General features: G+C 53.0%; 1 protein-coding gene across 1 annotated transcript in view; it reads right to left on the bottom strand.

Moving 5' to 3' along the window:
• The window catches only part of LOC142046878 (uncharacterized), a 783,739-nt gene that overhangs the window by 91,366 nt on the left and 674,189 nt on the right, over positions 1-18,184 (bottom strand). The gene's annotated exons all lie outside the window — the stretch shown is intronic.

Consider the following 18,184-nt stretch of genomic DNA (forward strand, 5'->3'; position numbering starts at 1 on the left):
ATTCCAAGTAGGTGTGCGCGCGCCGCGTGCACGTTTGTCGGAAGAATTTTCCCCTAGCAACAGCCGGCGGGTCAGCAGGCGCCCCCTGGAGTTCCCTCCGTAAGAGCGACCCACCTTTTTTGTTGCTGTGGCAACAGGATGAAAGGTCAACCTGTTTCGTCTCAAACAATCTCCGTCTGGGTCACGGCGTGCAATTCGGTACGTGCCACAATTTGCTACGCCTCTCCTAGCCGATGATTGCACATTCCACCAGAGCTTCAGGCCTCCTCGATTGCCTTTCTCGCCCCGCGTCCTATCCACGACATTGCCGTGCACAGCTACCTGGTCCTCGGTGCCACTCACTGCCCATTACGCCTGGTGCAACAGTCCAGGGACGATGCAGCTCTTGGTTTGGCTGTTTTGCATTCGGCAGTGCCCACTCCGACCCCACCGCCTAGGTAAGGCTTGGGATTTCACCCTACTTGGATGGATATGAGCAAGCACTCGAAGAAGAAAGACGGTTACTCACTTTGTAACTGTTGTTCTTTGAGATGTTGTTGCCATATCCATTCCACACCGCCCTCCTTCCCCACTGCAGAGTAGCCGGCAAGGAAGGAACTGAGGAGCGGCCGGTCGCCAGGGTATATATGCGGCGCCCGAAAGGCCCAACACCCAGTTGCTAATGCATTAATAGCGAACATGGCAGCAGGAACTTAAGTGGGGAGCACCTGTTGTTTCAGGTGCCGGTGAGCTTCGAGGAGGTGCCGTATTTCCCCATTGGCAGAGGGCTCTGCTGGAGCCCACCAGAGAATCCCTACAGGGACGTCCTGGCAGGGAGAACTATGAGTGTGACCTCACGGGGTAAGGATTCTGTCCCTCAGTATTTGAAGCCCTGTGGTCTCCATTTCAGCATCTGGTCAGGTTTCTCCTGGTCCTTAGATTAGAGGGGAATGGGTCATACAGTCTACAGCACCAGTTGTGAGAGAGCCATTCACGTCCATACCCCCTCCAATGGGATGGGGAGTCAGGCCTAATGGACATGCTCATTCATCTGCATCCTCCAGCTGTCACAGGGCAGGAGCAGTGTCTTATCCTGTCCTGCATTAATACTCACTCACACACAGGATCTCTGTGCCCTCCCTTCACAGGACTAGCTCCCACGTGGGAAGGCTCTGGTCTGTAGACCAGGGGTAGGCAACCTTTCAGAAATGGTGTGCAAGTTCACTGCAATTTAAGGTTTCGCATGCCGGTAAACATTGTAACATTTTTAGAAGGTCTCTCTCTATAAATCTAATATATATAGATATAGTCTGGAGTTCCATCCGCTGGCTCCTGCCAGCCGGGATTCTGGCCCCGCTCAGCCTGCGGCCAGCCTGGACTTCCATCCATCCAGGCCAGCAGCAGGCTGAGTGGGACGGCGTCTGGGACCCAGAACGGTGGCGCGCTGAGTGGTCAGCCCGCTGCCGCCCGGCGGTTCCATCCATCCAGGCCAGCAGCGGGCTGAAGTGAGACTGGGCCCGGACCTGGGCTGGGTTCCGACGCCACTCTGCCAGCCAGGTCTTAGCCACAGCCCACTCAGTGCGCTACGAGTCTGGGTTCCCTCACCAGGCCAGCAGCGGGCTGAGCGGGTTGGCGCTGGGACCATCAGCGTGCCATTAAAAAAATCAGCTTGGGTGCCACCATTGGCATGTGTGCAGTAGTTGCTGACTCTGCTGTAGACAATAGCAGGGATTTAACACCAGAGCTGCATGTGCCTGATTAAGTCACAGAGCTACAGATCTGAACACTCCCAGTGAGCTGTGACAACTTCCTCCAGACATCTGCCTCTCTCAAGGAGGCTCATGACCATGTTCCCATCTGTTCAGATCCCACAACCCCCCAGCAAATCATGGGATCAAGTTAAACTCAAGATGCACCCTTTGTGACAAATACTCCACCAATCCCTGTGCACTCTGCTCATGCCTGATTTCACCCTTGAGCAGGACTCCCCATTCCCAGACCTGCACTAACATCCAGCTGGAACAGGAAAAGAGCCATGGTCCGGCGATCTCCAGAACTCAAGGAAAGAAGATCTCAAGAGGCACCTGCGCAGGTGAGGAGTCAGTGACACAGAAACTATCTGACAAATGGAGGAAACGCTGAAATCCTCAAAAATTTGGTGTGAACCCTTGGTTGTGCCTCATCTCACTAGGTCAGCTCTGGTCAGCAGCAGGTCATTCATCATTGTGGATATTGCTCAATGTCTTCCCACCCACCCTGTTCGCTGTCAGGAGTTTCTCCCTGATGTCACTTCCCTGTGAGTTTTTGGATGGGTGTAGAGACAGAATCCAATTCTCAATCTCCCCAAAAGTTATTGCATTGGTTTTTCCCTCTTTGCTACTCCCTTTGTGTCCTGTTCTGCCAGCTCAGGCACTGACTCCTGCCTGGATTCCCTCTCTCTCCTCCAGCAGGTGACGAGACAATGACTGAGAACGAGGAGGGAATCCACAGCATGAAGATCCTGGGAAGCAGAACTGCGGGGAGGTTTCTAAAGAAAGAAGACTTTTCCCAGTGCTTGGAACAGAAAAAGCCTGCAGTAAATGCACAGGTCAGGAGAAGCTGGAAAGAAGCCCATGGAAGAAAGTGGATGAATCCATTGAATGATGGAGAGGAGGCAATGGTCCCCAAGAAACCACAGCCAGCAGACAAATTACAAGGAAAAGAAACCCTAGAAATGCTTGGAGTGTGGGAAAAGATTTCATTACATCAGGACTTATTAACCATAGTAGAATCACAATAGAAGAGAGACCATATAATGCCTTGAGGTGGAAAAGTTTACTGTATCATCAGCCCTATTATTCATCAGAGACCCACCAAGAGAGAAACCCTTATGAATTCTTGAACTGTGGGAAAGCTTCAGTCAGAGATCTCTTACTACCCATCAGAGATGCACACAGAAGAGAACCATATAAATGGTGTGAGTGTGGGAAAAGCTTCAGTCAGTGCTCAGGTCATATTCATCATGGAAGAACCTACCCAGGAAAAAACCCTATAAGGCTTAGATTGTGTGAAAAACTTCAGTCAGAAGCTCCAACCTCATTACAACATCAGAGAACACACACAGGATAGAAACTCTATACATGTTTGGATTGTGTGAAAAGATTCAGCATGAGCTCAATTTTATTACCCATTGGCGACTCCACATAGAGATAGACAAGACGGTTACTCACCTTTGTAACTGTTGTTCTTCGAGATGTGTGTGCTCATATCCATTCCAAGTAGGTGTGCGCGCGCCGCAGTGCACGTTTGTCGGAAGATTTTCCCCTACACAGCCGCGGGTCAGCAGGCGCCCCCTGGTGTGGCGCCTTTGCGCGCCGCATAATACCCTGCCGACCGGCCGCTCCTCAGTTTCCTTCTTGCCGCTACTCTGACAGTGGGGAAGGAGGGCGGTGTGGAATGGATATGAGCAACAACATCTCAAAGAACAACAGTTACAAAGTGAGTAACCGTCTTTCTTCTTCGAGTGCTTGTCAATCCATCCAAGTAGATGAATCCAAGCCTTACCTAGGCGGTGGGTCGGAGTTGGGCACTGCGAATGCAAACAGCCAAACCAAGAGCTGCATCGTCCCTGGACTGTTGCACCAAGGCGTAATGGGCAGTGAAGGTGCACCGAGGACCAGGTAGCTGCACGGCATATGTCGTGGATAGGAACGCGGGCGAGAAAGGCAACGAGGAGGCCTGAGCTCTGGTGGAATGTGCAATCACTCGGCCTGGAGAGGCGTGAGCAAATTGTGGCACGTCCGAATGCACGCCGTGACCCAGACGGAGATTGTTTGAGACGAAACAGGTTGACCTTTCATCCTGTCTGCCACAGCAACAAAAAGTTGGGTCGTCTTACGGAAGAGGTCGGGTGTGGTCGATGTAGAACGCCAGTGCCTACCGAACATCGAGGGAGTGTAGGCTCTGCTCTCATGGGATGCGTGAGTTTAGGATAAAAGACCGGAGGAATATGTCTTGGTTAAGGTGAATGGAGGAGACCACCTTGGAAGGAAGGCCGGATGCGGGCGCAACTGCACCTTGTCTTTATGAAATATTGTGTAAGGAGGTCCACCACAAGAGCGCGAAAGCTCCGAAACTCTCCTGGCTGATGTAATGGCACAAGAACGCACCTCACGATAGATACAGAGAGAGCAGGTTGCCAAGGGTTTCGAAGGGAGGGGCCATTAGCTGCGAGAGAACAGATTGAGGTCCCAGGAAGGGGCGGGCGGCGACCTGGGGGAACAGGCGCTCCAGGCCCTTGAGGAACCTCAAGACCATCGGGTGAGAGAAGACGGAGACAGTGCCCTTCTCCTGGATGGAACGTCGAAATGGCAGCAGTGCACTGCAAGGATGAGAGGGTAAGGCCCTGCTGTTGAGGTGCATAGTATTCCAAAACCACATGGATGGGGAGCCGGGTAGGTGTTACCTGGTGGTCTGACACCAGCAGGAAAACCTTTTCCACTTCGCCATGTAGGTAGCTCTGGTTGCAGGTTTCCTGCTACCGAGGAGAACTTGTGTACTGGGGTACAGCAGCGCAGCTCTGAGTGTCAACCAGCCAAGGAACCACGCCGTCAGGTGGAGGGATTGGAGGTCGGGATGGAGAGCCAGCCGTGGTCTGCGGATATGAGTCCCCTGAGATGGATCGGCAGGAGAACGGGGCTGGCTACTGATAGGTCCAGCAACGTGGTGTACCAGTGCTGGCGAGGCCACGCCGGGGAGATCAAAATTACTCGAGCCTTGTCTCTGCGTAGCTTCACCAGGACTTTGTGCACCAGCGGAAAAGGTGGAAAGGCATACAGAAGGTGGGTCGACCAGGACATGAGGAAGGCGTCTGAGATCGAACCCCGGACGAGACCGCGGAAGGAGCAGAACCTGGGGCACTTCCGGTTGCTGCGGGAGGCGAAGAGGTCGATTTGGGGAAAGCTCCACCTCCGGAAGAGAGAATGAGCTACGTCCGGTCGAAGGGACCACTCGTGGGCTAAAAAGGACCTGCTGAAGTGGTCCGCTAACGAGTTTTGGACTCCTGGAAGGAAGGATGCCACCAGATCCATGGAGTGGGCTATACAAAGCTCCCATAGCCTGATCGCCTCCTGACAAAGAGGGAGAGAGCAGGTCCCTCCCTGTTTGTTTATATAGTGCATTGCGGTGGTATTGTCCGTGAGCACTAAGACACAACGGCCTCGTAGGTGTTGCAGAAAGGCCTGACAGGCGAGGCGGACCGCCCGCAGCTCCCGGATGTTTATATGGAGCGACAGCTCCTGAGCAGACCAGAGGCCTTGTGTGCGACGAGACCCCATGTGAGCTCCCCAGCCCAGAGAGGATGCGTCCGTTGTTACCAATATGGATGGTTGCCTGGGGTGGAACGGCATGCCCGCACACACCAGGGAGGGGTCTTACCACCAGCAGAGGGAGTGCAAAACGCTCTGTGGGAGTGTGACGACGACGTCCATGCTGTCCCTGCGTGGGTGGTAAACGGAGGCTAACCAGATTTGCAGGGGGCGAAGGCGGAGCTTGGCGTTCTTGGTGACAAAGGTGCAGGCCGCCATGTGACCGAGGAGGCTGAGACAGACCCGGGCCGAGGTCGTGGGGAAGGCGAGTAGGCTCTCTATGGTGGAGACTATTGCCTGGAACCGGCTGAGGGGAAGCGAGGTTGTCGCGAGTGTGGAGTCCAAGACAGCGCCAATGAATTCTATCCGCTGAGTTGGTATGAGGATGGACTTGTGGAAATTGATCAAGAGGCCCAAAGTCTCGAACAGTTCCCTGATAACGTCTATGTGCGCGGCAACCTGTGCCTTGGAAGACCCGCGAACAAGCCAGTCGTCCAGGTAAGGGAAGACACATATGCGTTGCCGATGGAGGAAGGCGGCCACTACTGCCATACATTTTGTGAAAACACGCGGGGCAGAGGAAAGGCCGAAGGGCAGGACCGTGAATTGGAAGTGGCGGTCCCGTACCAAAAAGCGCAGATAGCGTCTGTGCGGGGGGTAAATCGATACATGAAAGTATGCGTCCTTCATATCGAGAGCAGCGAACCAGTCCCCCGGATCCAGGGACGGGATAATAGACCCCAAGGACACCATGCGGAACTTTAACTTCTTTAAGAAGGTGTTGAGTCCGCGGAGGTCGAGGATGGGTCGAAGACCTCCTTTCGACTTGGGGATTAAAAAATAGTGGGAGTAAAACCCTCTGGCCCTGAATTCTTGAGGTACCTCCTCTATGGCTCCGATTTCGAGAAGCATGTGGATCTCCTGGCAGAAAAGATGCTCGTGAGAGGGGTCCCTGAAGAGGGACGGGGAGGGTGGGTGGGAGGAAGGAGGCGAAATAAACTGGAGATGGTAACCAAACTCCACCGTGCGCAACACCCAACGATCCGAAGTTAGTCGGGTCCACGCCGGGAGGAAGGGGGAAAGGCGGTTGGAAAACAGGAAAGGAGTCCGGGGAAGGACTGGTGCTCTGCTCTCGATCGCACCTTCAAAAGTTTTGTTTTGGTCCCGGCGGTGGTTTTGCGGAACCATTATTTTGTCCCCCTTGGGAACTGGACTGACGTCTCCGGTTTACACGGCCCCGTCTTCTATTAAAGTCTTGACGAGGTCGTGGTGGGGGGTAGGGGCGCTGAGGTTGTGCCCGGAAGGAGCTCCGTTGGGTCTGCGGCGTGTGAATGCCGAGGGAGCGCATTATAATGCGGTTGTCCTTAAGGCTTTGGAGCCTAGGGTCCATTTTATCCGAGAAGAGACCCTACCCCTCAAATGGAAGGTCTTGAATCGTGTGTTGCAGTTCGGGAGGTAAGCCGGAAACCTGCAACCACGAAATTCTCCTCATTGTGACCCCTGACGCAACGGTCCGAGCTGCTGAATCTGCGGCGTCAAGGGAGGCCTGTAAGGAGGTTCGGGAGATCTTTTTTCCCTCCTCGAGGAGGCTCTGGAACTCAGGGCGGGAGTCCAGCGGGACCAGCTCTGTGAATTTGGCCATGGACTGCCAGGTATTAAAATTGTATCTACTGAGCAGTGCTTGTTGGTTGGTGACACGCAACTGTAGACCCCCTGCAGAGTATACCTTGTGTCCCAGTAGATCCATGCGCTTAGCCTCCCGCAATTTCGGGGCGGGGGCTGGCTGGCCATGGCGCTCCCTCTCGTTCACAGACTGTACGACCAGAGAGCATGGAGGAGGATGGGTGTAAAGGTACTCGTACCCTTTAGAGGGTACCATATATTTCCTCTCCACGCCTCTGGCCGTTGGAGGGATGGACGCCGGAGACTGCCAGATCGAGTCCACTTTAGCCTGTATCGAGCGGATAAAAGGCAGGGCTACCCGCGTCAGGGCATCCGAAGACAAAATGTCCACGACAGGGTCCTCCACCTCGGGAACTTCCTCCACCTGAAGGTTGATGCTCAACGCGACATGGCAGAGCAGGTCCTGGTGGGCTCATAGGTCGATGGGAGGCGGGCCCGAAGTTGAAGTGCCCGCTACCGCCTCATCCAGAGAGGAGGAGGAGGAGAGACCGGGGACCAAAGGATCCTCCTGTGGTTCTTTCTGCAGAGGGGGGGCCGTTTCTGGATCACCCTCGGGGTCCTGGGTCGCGGTTGAAACGTCCTCATCCGCTGGAGGAGGGCGACTGACGGTGGCCTCCGGTACCCGACGGACGGAAGCCACGGATCGCGAAGCCATGGCGGGATCGCCTTGGGCTTGGTGGTAGGCCCAAGGCGTCCAGAAGGACCACTGCGGCGGCTGTTCCAGTCCCTGGGATTCAGGGAGGAAACGGGTATGGGGGTCCACATCGCTGTAGAGAGCGCTGTCTGGGCGGGACGAACCCAAGGCGTGTCTCGACGGCCAAGGCGGAGCGTGAGGTTGGTACCGGACGTCACGTCGCGTTGGAGAATGGTACCGAGAATCGTACCGGTGCCAAGACCGGGACCGGGACCTACGACCAGCACGGTGCCGGGAGGTCGACCGGGACCGAGAGTAACGACGGTGGGATGGACTCCGTCGAGAGCGGTGCCAGGAGACAGAACGTCGTGTTGAGTACCAGTCCGGGGAATGGGACCTGGACCGGTGCCGCGAGTACGACCGGCTCCAAGAGTGAGAACGGTGCCGGGACTGCGAGCGGTGTCTGGAAGGAGATCGGTGATGCGAGTGAGAGCGGTGCCGGGATCTCGACCGCGACTGGTGCCTGTCCGTTGCTCTGAGAGACATTGGTCTGAGCATAGCCGGCTTCCCCGTTGAAGAAAGCACCCGCACCGGCGGTGCCGGGGGTTGAGGCAGGGAAGGCTCAGTAAGGGCTATCAGTTCCCTCGCCGTCGCAAAGGTCTCCGGCGTGGTGGGAACAGCGAGCTCGACCAAGGCATGCGCCAGGGAGCTGTCTTGCACCGGACTCGATGGCTCTTGCCTGGCTGGAGTCGACGGTGCTGGGATAACCGGTGCCAAACGGCAGATGCGTGCGGCCGGCACGGTTTCCCATGCTCAACTGCGGTGCCGAGCTGCAGCCGCAGGAGCCTTCGCCTTTTTGCTTCGGAGAGAGGGAGCGGTGCCGGGCTGACTCTGCGCCGGAGACTGCTGTGCCGTGGTGTTCTGGCGACCGGCTGCCTCCGTTGCCGCTGAAGAACTTCTGCCCGTGCGGACTGAGGGGCTCGGTGCCAGAGCCGCAGGGGTCAGGGCCGCTTCCATGAGAAGCTGCTTTAAACGCGAGTCCCGCTCCTTTTTTGCCTTGCTTAAAGGACTTACAGATACGGCACTTGTCCGTAAGAGGGATTCCCCCAAGCACTTCAGGCACGATCATGGGGGTCTCCGTTGGCATCGGCGACGGCAGGCCGAGCACTGTTTGAAGCCGGAGAGCCAGCCATGAGCCCGGGTCCGGAGGGAGAGGAGGATAAACCTCAGCCTCAAACTATATACAATAACTACTCTAACAACTATAGTAACTATTAAGAAACTACGAACTAGAGATAAGAATGGGTGAAACGCTAGGAGGTGGAGGTCAGCTAAGTCGCACTCCACTGTTCCAACGACTGACACTGGCGGTAAGAAGGAACTGAGACGGCCGGGTCGGCAGGGGTATATATGCGGTGCCGCAAAGGCACCACGCCAGGGGGCACCTGCCGACCCGCCGGGTGCTAGGGAAAATTCTTCTGAAGAACGTGCACATGGCGCGTGCACACCTACTTGGAATGGATATGAGCAAGCACTCGAAGAAGAATGTATAAATGCATTGAGTGTGGAAAAGTTTCAATGTAACATCAGCCCTTATTAGACATCAGAGGACCCACATGGAGAGAGACCCTAATTATGCCTGATTGGAAAGAGTTTCAATAAGATCTAAAACCTTACTATCAGAGGTAGCCTTGTTACGGATCCGTAAAAGCAGCTGTCATAAACACTTAGTTAAGGGTTAATGTCTCTTACCTGTAAAGGTTACAAGCTCAGTGAACCTGGCTGACACCTGACCAAGGACATCGGGGGACAAGATACTTTCAAATCTTGGTGGAGGAAGTCTTTCTTGTGCTATTTGTTTTGTTCTCTCTGGACTAGAGGGGCCAGATGTGCAACCAGATCTTTCTCCAATCTTCTGAATAGTCTCTCATGTTCAAAATAGTAAGTACTAGAAGAAGGGGGATTAGTCTTATGTTGTTTTTATTTGCAAATGTGTATTTTGCTGGAAGATATTTACCTCTGTTTGCTGTAACTGTATCTTAGGCTAGGGGAGGGAACCTCTAGTCATAAAGCTGAAGACCGTGTAAACATTTTCCATCTTGATTTTACAGAGACAATTTTTATTTTTCTTTAATTAATTAAAAGCTTTCTTTTTCAGACCTGATTGATTTTTTCCTTGTGTAAGACTCAAGAGATTGGGTCGGACTCACCAGGGAGTGGGTGGGGAAGAGAACGGGGGAGGTTAATCTCTCTGTTTTAGGATCCAAGGGTTGGATCATGTATCTCTCGAGGAACGTCTGGGAGGGGACAGGAGGGGAATGTTATTTCTCTCTGTTTTTAAGACCCAGGGATTTGGGTCTTGGTCCCCCCAGGGAAGGTTTTTGGGGGGACAGGAAGTGTACCAAAACACTATATTTTTGGTTGGTGGCAGCGCTATCAAATCTAAGCTAGGAATTAAGTTTAGAGGGGTACATGCAGGTCCCCACTTTCTGGACGCTAAAGTTCAAAGTGGGAATAATACCTTGTCAGCAGCAAAGAGTCCTGTGGCACCTTATAGCCTAACAGACGTTTTGGAGCATGAGCTTTCATGGGTGAATACCCACTTCGTCGGATGCGTGTTACCAAACATCAGACAATCTACACAAAAGAGAACCCATAAATACTTGGATTGTGGGATAAGCTTCAGTAACTGCAGGAAAAGATTCAGTCTGAGCTTGCACATTATTCCCCATCAGATAATTCACAAAAGAAAGAGCCTGGATGTGGGGGAAGCTTCATCTGATGCTCTCACGGCATCAAGCATGAAGAAATTGACATAGGGAAGAGCCTCTTATATGTCTTTAGCTCCAACTGAAACATTTTCCACCCTAACACCACAGAGGGCATCAGAGACAGGAGAGAAAATTCCTTCAGGGCCCTGGCTAGGGCTGGCCTTAGTGAAAACTCCATTTCCTAATTCCCACACCCAGGATGGGCATTTGGTTCCCAAGCATCCAGTTGTCCATGTCTGGGAGCAGGTTCCAGCAGCAGCTGATGTGGAGCTGATCAGTGACCCTCTGGTTTTGCCTGGTCTCAGCAAAGCCCAGGCAGAGGAGAAGTCCTGATCAGCCTCTCCTCCCTGCAGCAGCCCTTGCTGCTGAACTGCTGGGCCTTCCTGTCTCGATGCCCCTTCAATAGAGACTAGGAGAGGGATAATTGGGCCAGTCCTGACACCTGTCCCCACCCCCAATTTTACAGCAGCCTGTATGCTGGGCTTCCCATAATACCTGGAGCTGGTACATACAGAGTGAGTATCCTTGGGGTTGGCAACTCTTCCCCTTCCTAAATCTTCTAGAGTGCTGGGTTCTGGGGGAATCAAATGTGAAGGGACGGCTTTTGGGGAGGAAACTGGGGGATTGAATTGTTGGATCTAGTGGAGGTGTGAAGCAGAGAGTGCTCGGTAAATCAAATGTTAGGGATCGTGGGATAAGAGTGAAGAACACGGGGAAGAAAGGTACGTCCTCTTATCACTGATCCTCTCTGCCCCTTTTCCCTGCCCCCTCTGCAGTCAGACAGCACCACTGAGAGGGGCTGATTTCCACAGGATCTCTTGTGGGAGGCCTAAAGGGCTTGGGATCCCACCTCTGCTGGGTTGGTCTGTGGTGGGAAAAGTGGTTTGGATCAGTTAGCAAATCTCCTCTGACCCTCCCCTATTTTCCTAGTCTCGATTGATACCATTTTATCTGTTCTGATCCCCACACTAGCAGAGTAATAGTTAAAGTCATTGAGTTCCCCTTTTGGGGAGAGATTGTCTCATTCCCACATAGTCTTCCATTACTCCAGGTTATGCCAAAAACATTTATATTTTGTACACTTAGAGACCAGAATTAAATAGATTCTAAAAGTGCTGGAGCAGGGATAGTAAAATAGGGTGTTTGGGCTCTGTGTTATTTGAAGGTGATGCGGTGAGTTGGAGGGATTCCCTCCTCTCCCCTTCACTGTCATGCTCCACCTCGATACACCAGCCTCTGTGAGAGTCTGGGAGAGTTTGTCCTCTCCCCATACTACCCTCCACCTCCCAGAACAGCACTTACCACAATGCTTTTTGCCCTCCATGCTTAGGAATCGCACACTGATTTCTTTGATCCTGACAGACTCCTGAAGGCTAGAGATGAAAGTGTCCCAGACCTGGAGGAGGGATTGAAATGAACTCCAAAGCTGTGTTTACATCTATTGATAAAGTGGCTTCTGGGCTTTTTCCAGCCAAGTCCAGAAGGAGAGAAGATTTTGTTTGGTTTGTTTCCCTCCCCCCTTTCTTGCATTAGGACAATGCTAAAACTTTTGCAAATGACACAACCAAATAATGAGGAGGTGCTGAGTACAGCAGGTTTAGCCATGTAATGGGTGCACCCACTTCTCGTGACCACCCCTGGTCAAATGTGGATGTGCCTGCAGCTTTTCCTGAACTTCCTCCGTTCACAGTGCTCTCTATCAACCCCTCTGCTTGGCAGGCAAGTCTTTGGTGACTCAGCCCTCCAGCTGAGTCAAACTTCGTCTGTGTGAAACAAACATAAGCCCTTCCAGGGTACACAATCCAAAATGTTGTGCTGTCTTCCTGTGCCCAGTCTTGAAACAGTCCAACCGGGCCCCTCGCAGTAACCCTCTGCAGCTCACCTGAGTATTTTATGTAAATAATTAAACAGGGTCCAGTACCCTGGCTTGCTCTGCAACAGAGCAGCACCCTGATGGCTTGTTCCCTGGGGGATCCTTGTCTCTATCTGAGACCTCTGTGACCCCAGCCTTTCTGCTGAGCCACCCCTCTTGGACTCAGTTTGCTGACCACAGCTCCCTGCTGAGTCACTCCAAGTAACTACCTGCTTCGTTCCTTGCAGCTCCTGCAACCAGCCCTGGTAGCAGGTGCTCCATCCAGCTTTTCGGCTCCTGCAGCCAGCCAGGAACATCTCTTGCTCTTCTGGTCCCTGCAAACAGACTGAACTCACTCTGACCCTGAAGCTCCTTTTATATGAGACTGCTGAGCCTTTATAGGCTACTCCCTGAAGCCTCTTTCCAGATTGACTATGTCTCACACAGACACTCTAGACAGCTTGGAGACCTCTCTACTGCTTTTTTCTGGGACAGGATGAGGCATGACTGCGAGGCCTCCAGTGGGAAACCTCTGGACCAGTCCACCCCATCACAACCCAGTTCAGAAGAAAGTGGATAAATTTGTTTTCCTTATTTTGGGAGTTTTGATTTTGTGGGATTTCACTTCATGAACATGAAAGTTTTTGTAGCCCACCTTGTAGCGAAGGCTTTCTCTCTTTTGCTGAAGGTCATTTAGTCATATATTTTGATATTAGTTTAGTTTGACAGGATGTAGCACAATTTTATTGAGGACGTTATAAGACAAATGATCGTTTGTCGGAAAAGTCCTTTTTATTTTATTTTAACCTTTCTCTACCCTTTGCATGAGATCGTTGTGGTGTTTGAAGAATGAAATTTATCAATATCCCTCAGCGTGAAGACTGATGGTGAGCTCATTAGTGTCACACTCCGAGAGGCTAAGACTGAATGTGGCCTGGAGTTACTGCCAGATCCCTGTAGAGATGTGAGATGCAGTCAGGAGGGGGAGAGGGTAGGGAATCAGAGCCATGAAGCTGCAGACTTTGCACTTGAGAGCCAGACAGCTGATGCTGAGAACTGAACATCCTGCGCCAGTGCCAGAGAGAGACAGGAATTTCCCTATCTGTGCTGGGTGAAGCCATCCCTGAAGTCTGAAGGGCTACAAATGATGTCCCAAGAGGAATGATGAGGGGAGGGGGCAGCATCTCCCCATTGCTGAGAGAAGGAGGCTGGGCAGAGGCAAGAAGGAAGCTGGGGAAGCCAAGAGGCCTGAGACAGCCTTGAAGCCAGGCTGACCTCATATAGGGTGACCAAATGTCCCGATAAAATCAGGACTGTCCCAATTTTTAGGCATTTGTCCTGCATCTTGATCAATGTTTGGTAGGGATGCAATTTGTCCTGATATTTTGCACTCCTGTTTTTTTTGTTTTGTTTTGTTCCGCTGGCCGGACTCCGCTTTTTTTCCCCCTCCTCTCTCTGCCGGCGGGACTCCGTGTTTTTTTTTTGCTCTGCTTTTTTTCTTTTTTTTTTTGCTCCACTGGTGCACCCCCCGATGTGTCCCAATATTTTCTTCATCCCATCTGTCCAGCCTCCTTCTCTCAGCAATGGGGAGATGCTGCCCCCTCCCCTCATCATTCCTCTTGGGACATCATTTGTAGCCCTTCAGACTTCAGGGATGGCTTCACCCAGCACAGATAGGGAAATTCCTGTCTCTCTCTGGCACTGGCGCAGGATGTTCAGTTCTCAGCATCAGCTGTCTGGCTCTCAAGTGCAAAGTCTGCAGCTTCATCATAGAGGCAAGAGGGAGATGAGGAAAGATTGGAGAAACCTGGTTGCATGTCTGGCTCCTCTTAATCCCAAGAGAGAACAAAGAACAAAACAAACAGCACAAAACAAAGACTTCCTTCCACCAAGATTTGAAAGTATCTTGTCTCCCGATTGGTCCTTTGGTCAGGTGTCAGCCAGGTTCACTGAGCTTGTTAACCCTTTACAGGTAAAAGAGACATTAACCCTTAACTATCTGTTTATGACACACTCTAACTCCATCATAGAGGTAAGAGGGAGATGAGGAGCCTGACAACCCAGCTGGTTACCCCTCCCCATCTAACACAGTGTCCTGTGGGGGGACGACAGAGACTGTCTGCCTCACTCACTCCACACCACATCCATCTAATCTCAGCTCCTTGGATTCCCTGCCGTCGGAGTGTTTCCTTTGTGACTGTGCCCAGCATCGATCCTGGGTGCTCTGCACTTTTCTACAGTTTGTAGATGTTGCTCTGTTGTTGATGCATGGGTAGGGTGACTTGAAGTCCCATTTTTAAAGGGACAGTCTCATTTTTGGGGACTTTTTCTTATATAGGTGCCTATTACCCCCCACTCCCTCTCCCATTTTTTCACAGTTGCTATCTGGTCCCCCTATGCATGGGGGATTTGGGCGCAGCAATGTGCTGGGCTGGGGATGCAAAGTACCATGCTGAGCTGGGCTAGGGGTGGGGAAAGGAGTCTGCCTTTGTTCGTCCTTTGGAATAACAAAGTGGAATTTAGTTTCTCACACTCCCAAGTGTTTGTTTTCCTTTAAATACCCAGCAGCTTCAAAGTGGAGGTTAACAGCAAAAGCAGTGCAAACATGGCCAGGTACAGAAATGCACAGTGAGGTCAGTCACACACCCTCACCTCTGCCCTGTGGTAAGCTCAGCTGCAGGCAGAATATTCATAAATTTATATCTGTATAATATAGCTAAAGTGATTCTGATCTCTGAGCTGGGTTTCAGCCACGGGCAACTCTAGCCATTTCGCCACCCCAACCACGGCGGCATGCAGCGGGGTGCGCTCCGCCAGTCGCTGGTCCCGCAGCTCCGGTGGACCTCCCGCAGACGTGCCTGCGTAGGATCTGCTGGTCCTGAGGCTCCGGTGGACCTCCCGCAGGCTTACCTGAGGATGCTCCACCGAAGCCGCGGGACCAGCGGACCGTCCACAGGCATGCCTGCGGGAGGTCCACCGGAGCCGCCTGCCGCCCTCCCGGTGACTGGCAGAGCGCCCCCAGCAGCAAGCACCTGCTTGGCGTGCTGGGGCCTGGAGCTGCCCCTGGTTTCAGCCCAAGACTCCTGCTCCCTCAACCTAGCCACCTGCCTAATTCTATCTCAGACCATTTAAATCACTCAGGCTATCAGCAGTGGTACAATTAAACATATGACTAAGGTTTTGCAGGACTGAGAGTTTAGATTGCTATGTTTGGGAGTCTCTCCCTGTTGATACTCATCCTATTCCTCATATCAGAACTTTCCTCAAATTCATTCTTGTCTGGCTACAAAATAATTGTAGCTGATTATCTGTAACACAGCAGCAGCCAGAAGTGCCACAGAAGACTAAGGCCATATAGTGCTAGGCGCTGTACATACCTGTCATGAGCGACAGCTCCTAAGGGAAAGAGCTTACAGCCTAGATATGCAGAACGGCCACTGGAATCATTCTGTAAATGTCAGGAGTGAAACCTAATGGGCTATGAGTGATGCCCCAAGGAGAATGACAAGGGGAAGGGGCAGCATCTCCTGATGGCTGAGAGAATGAGGCTCTGCACGTAAAGTAGGTATTCAATTTCTGTTATGTGTGACAAACACAGATTATTCTTCCCTAGAGCTGCAGCCCTTACCCCTAGAGTGCAGAGCACATTATCTGAGAAAAGTCAATCTGTTACTGGCTTTAGCAATAATCATTGACAATGAGTCTGATCAGACATTTTAGCACCAACTGTCAGACCCTGCCAGATAAGGATGCCATTCAAAGCCCTGTACTGTTCTGATTAAGGTATTTTAGCGCTTGGGGGCCCAGATTAAACTGATTTTTAAAGCCCATCAGATTTTGTGTAAGGTTTTCAAAAGCATCCTTTCAAAAATGACTTGGGGCTGGATTTTCAAGGTATTCGGCACCTGAGGATGCAGATAGGGGCCTAGTGGGGTTGTCAAGGCAAGTGAGGCACCAGGGGCTATAGCCACCAGAATATTGAGGCGCCAGCTGCTACTTTCACTTTAGTTCCCTGAATCTGACACTTAGATGCCACCAGTCCTCAACAGTCCCCTCCCCCCACCCCCAACTCGGCTGTTGCCTAACTCTGAAGGTGTCTAAAGATCCTGTGCACCTAAATTTCTGCAATTTAAATCCCCCGAGTTCCTACAGATCTGGTACTGGGCATGCTCACAGCTGCCTCTGGCTAGGGACGCACATCCCTATCTCATACCTGTGCCCCAGCACACTCCTCGCACTGTGTTCCCTGGCCTACGTCTCATGTGGCTGCCCCACTGCCCTCTCAGGTTTGTCCCAGGTCTGTCCCCCTTTTCAGAGCAGGGGGTGAGGCTGGTAGATAGAATGCTTTAGAGTGGGCCCGAAGGCCCACAAGATAGGCTGAGCGGGTGATCACACGCTTGATGCATGAACAAGGGGAGCTCAGAAGGTGGGTGAATGAAGTCAGCAAGCAGGAGCTGGGTGGATAAACCCCCCTTGCATTCAACCTTGGGAAGTGCCGATAAAACAGTTCTCAGTACTGATAAGGAAGCTGCTTGTGTGCCAGGAACTGCTCACGGCCATGAATTTTGTGATCAAATGCTTCCCCAGGTGCTGTTAATTAACTGCAGGCAATTAAATGCTTTAACTGTGATGTAAACTTGCTTATATAAATTTGTGCTGTATTGAAGAAAGGGCGGGCTGGTTCTGGTTCTCTGTGGAGAATGGGCTGTTCTTTGTTCTTTGTGTGCATGCTGCAATAAAGAACTTGGTTTTGGACCTTGCTGGGTTGCCTGTCTCTTGCGGTCAGACAATGAACCTGAAAAGTCTGGGATAAAGATAACCCCGACAAGGCCAAATTTGGTGCTGCAACCCACATGGCACAATTCCACTTGCTCAATTTGGCCCCAGAGCCTCCCCTCCCCTTCCCATAATAACCAGGGTGGAACATTTGGCCTGATCATGAGCGTGCAGAGCACCCACCCAAACCAGACCAGCTGTTGCTTCACCTCCCACATCCAGGCACAGCCTGGGGAGCTGCTGTCAGCGCACACAGGGGGAAGCCAGCCGGGAGAGGGGCACAGGAGTTGGTTTTGCCTACAGCCCAGTGATGGGTTAATTGGGCCCTACAAATAACCAGAGAAACCTGGCGGCAAAGCACAGACAGCTCATGGCCGGAGTTAGGGGAGCTGACCCAGGGTGAGTAGCCAGGGAGCCTGGTGTGGAGACAAAAGCCCCTGTCTGACAGTCTGCTCCCTGCACCCGTCTGTTACCAGAGTGACTCACACACAGATTCAGTGTCACCAAGAAACCTGTCTCCTGCTGCTCCCCCTTCCAGGCAGCCTCTCTAGCCCAGGACCCATCACTGCTGTGTCCCTGTTGATATTGGGGACTCTCTGGAACAATCCCCAGTCCCCATAGGACCCCCCACCCCCACCCCGGGATCTGCAGTCTGCTTTCTGCCCAGGGACTCGGTGGTTTCTCTGCCCGACGCCCCTTAGTGCTGGGAGAAGCTGCCCGGGGCGGTGGGGCTCAGGGGAAGGGCTGCGGTGGGTCGCTAGGAGCCAGGAGCCGCTGGGAGGGTCGCTGGGCTCAGTCCGCTGCGGTGACTCCGGGTCCCGGCTCCTGGCGAGACCCCCGAGCCCGGCGGCTGCTGCGGGGAGTCTCCAGCCGGGCCCTTCCCGCTGCTCCCCGGGAGCCTCCCCCAGGGCAGCGCCCCCGGCCCGGCCCCGCTCGGGGGGAAGGGGAGAGACACCCCCCAGGGAGCGGTGCCCCGGCTGCTCCCCGCGGAGCTGGCTGCGATCCCCTGCCCCGGCCCGGGCAAGCTGACTCCAGCCCCGGGGTGTTCGGGGGGAAGCTTGGGCCTGGGGGGCGAGAGGTAAACAGGGAAGGGGGATGTGGGAGGGGGCAGGCATTGGGGAACAGGGGGCAGGAGGGGGGTGTC

Source organism: Chelonoidis abingdonii, chromosome 5 (genome assembly GCF_003597395.2).
Source record: "Chelonoidis abingdonii isolate Lonesome George chromosome 5, CheloAbing_2.0, whole genome shotgun sequence".
NCBI classification, from domain to species: domain Eukaryota; kingdom Metazoa; phylum Chordata; order Testudines; family Testudinidae; genus Chelonoidis; species Chelonoidis abingdonii.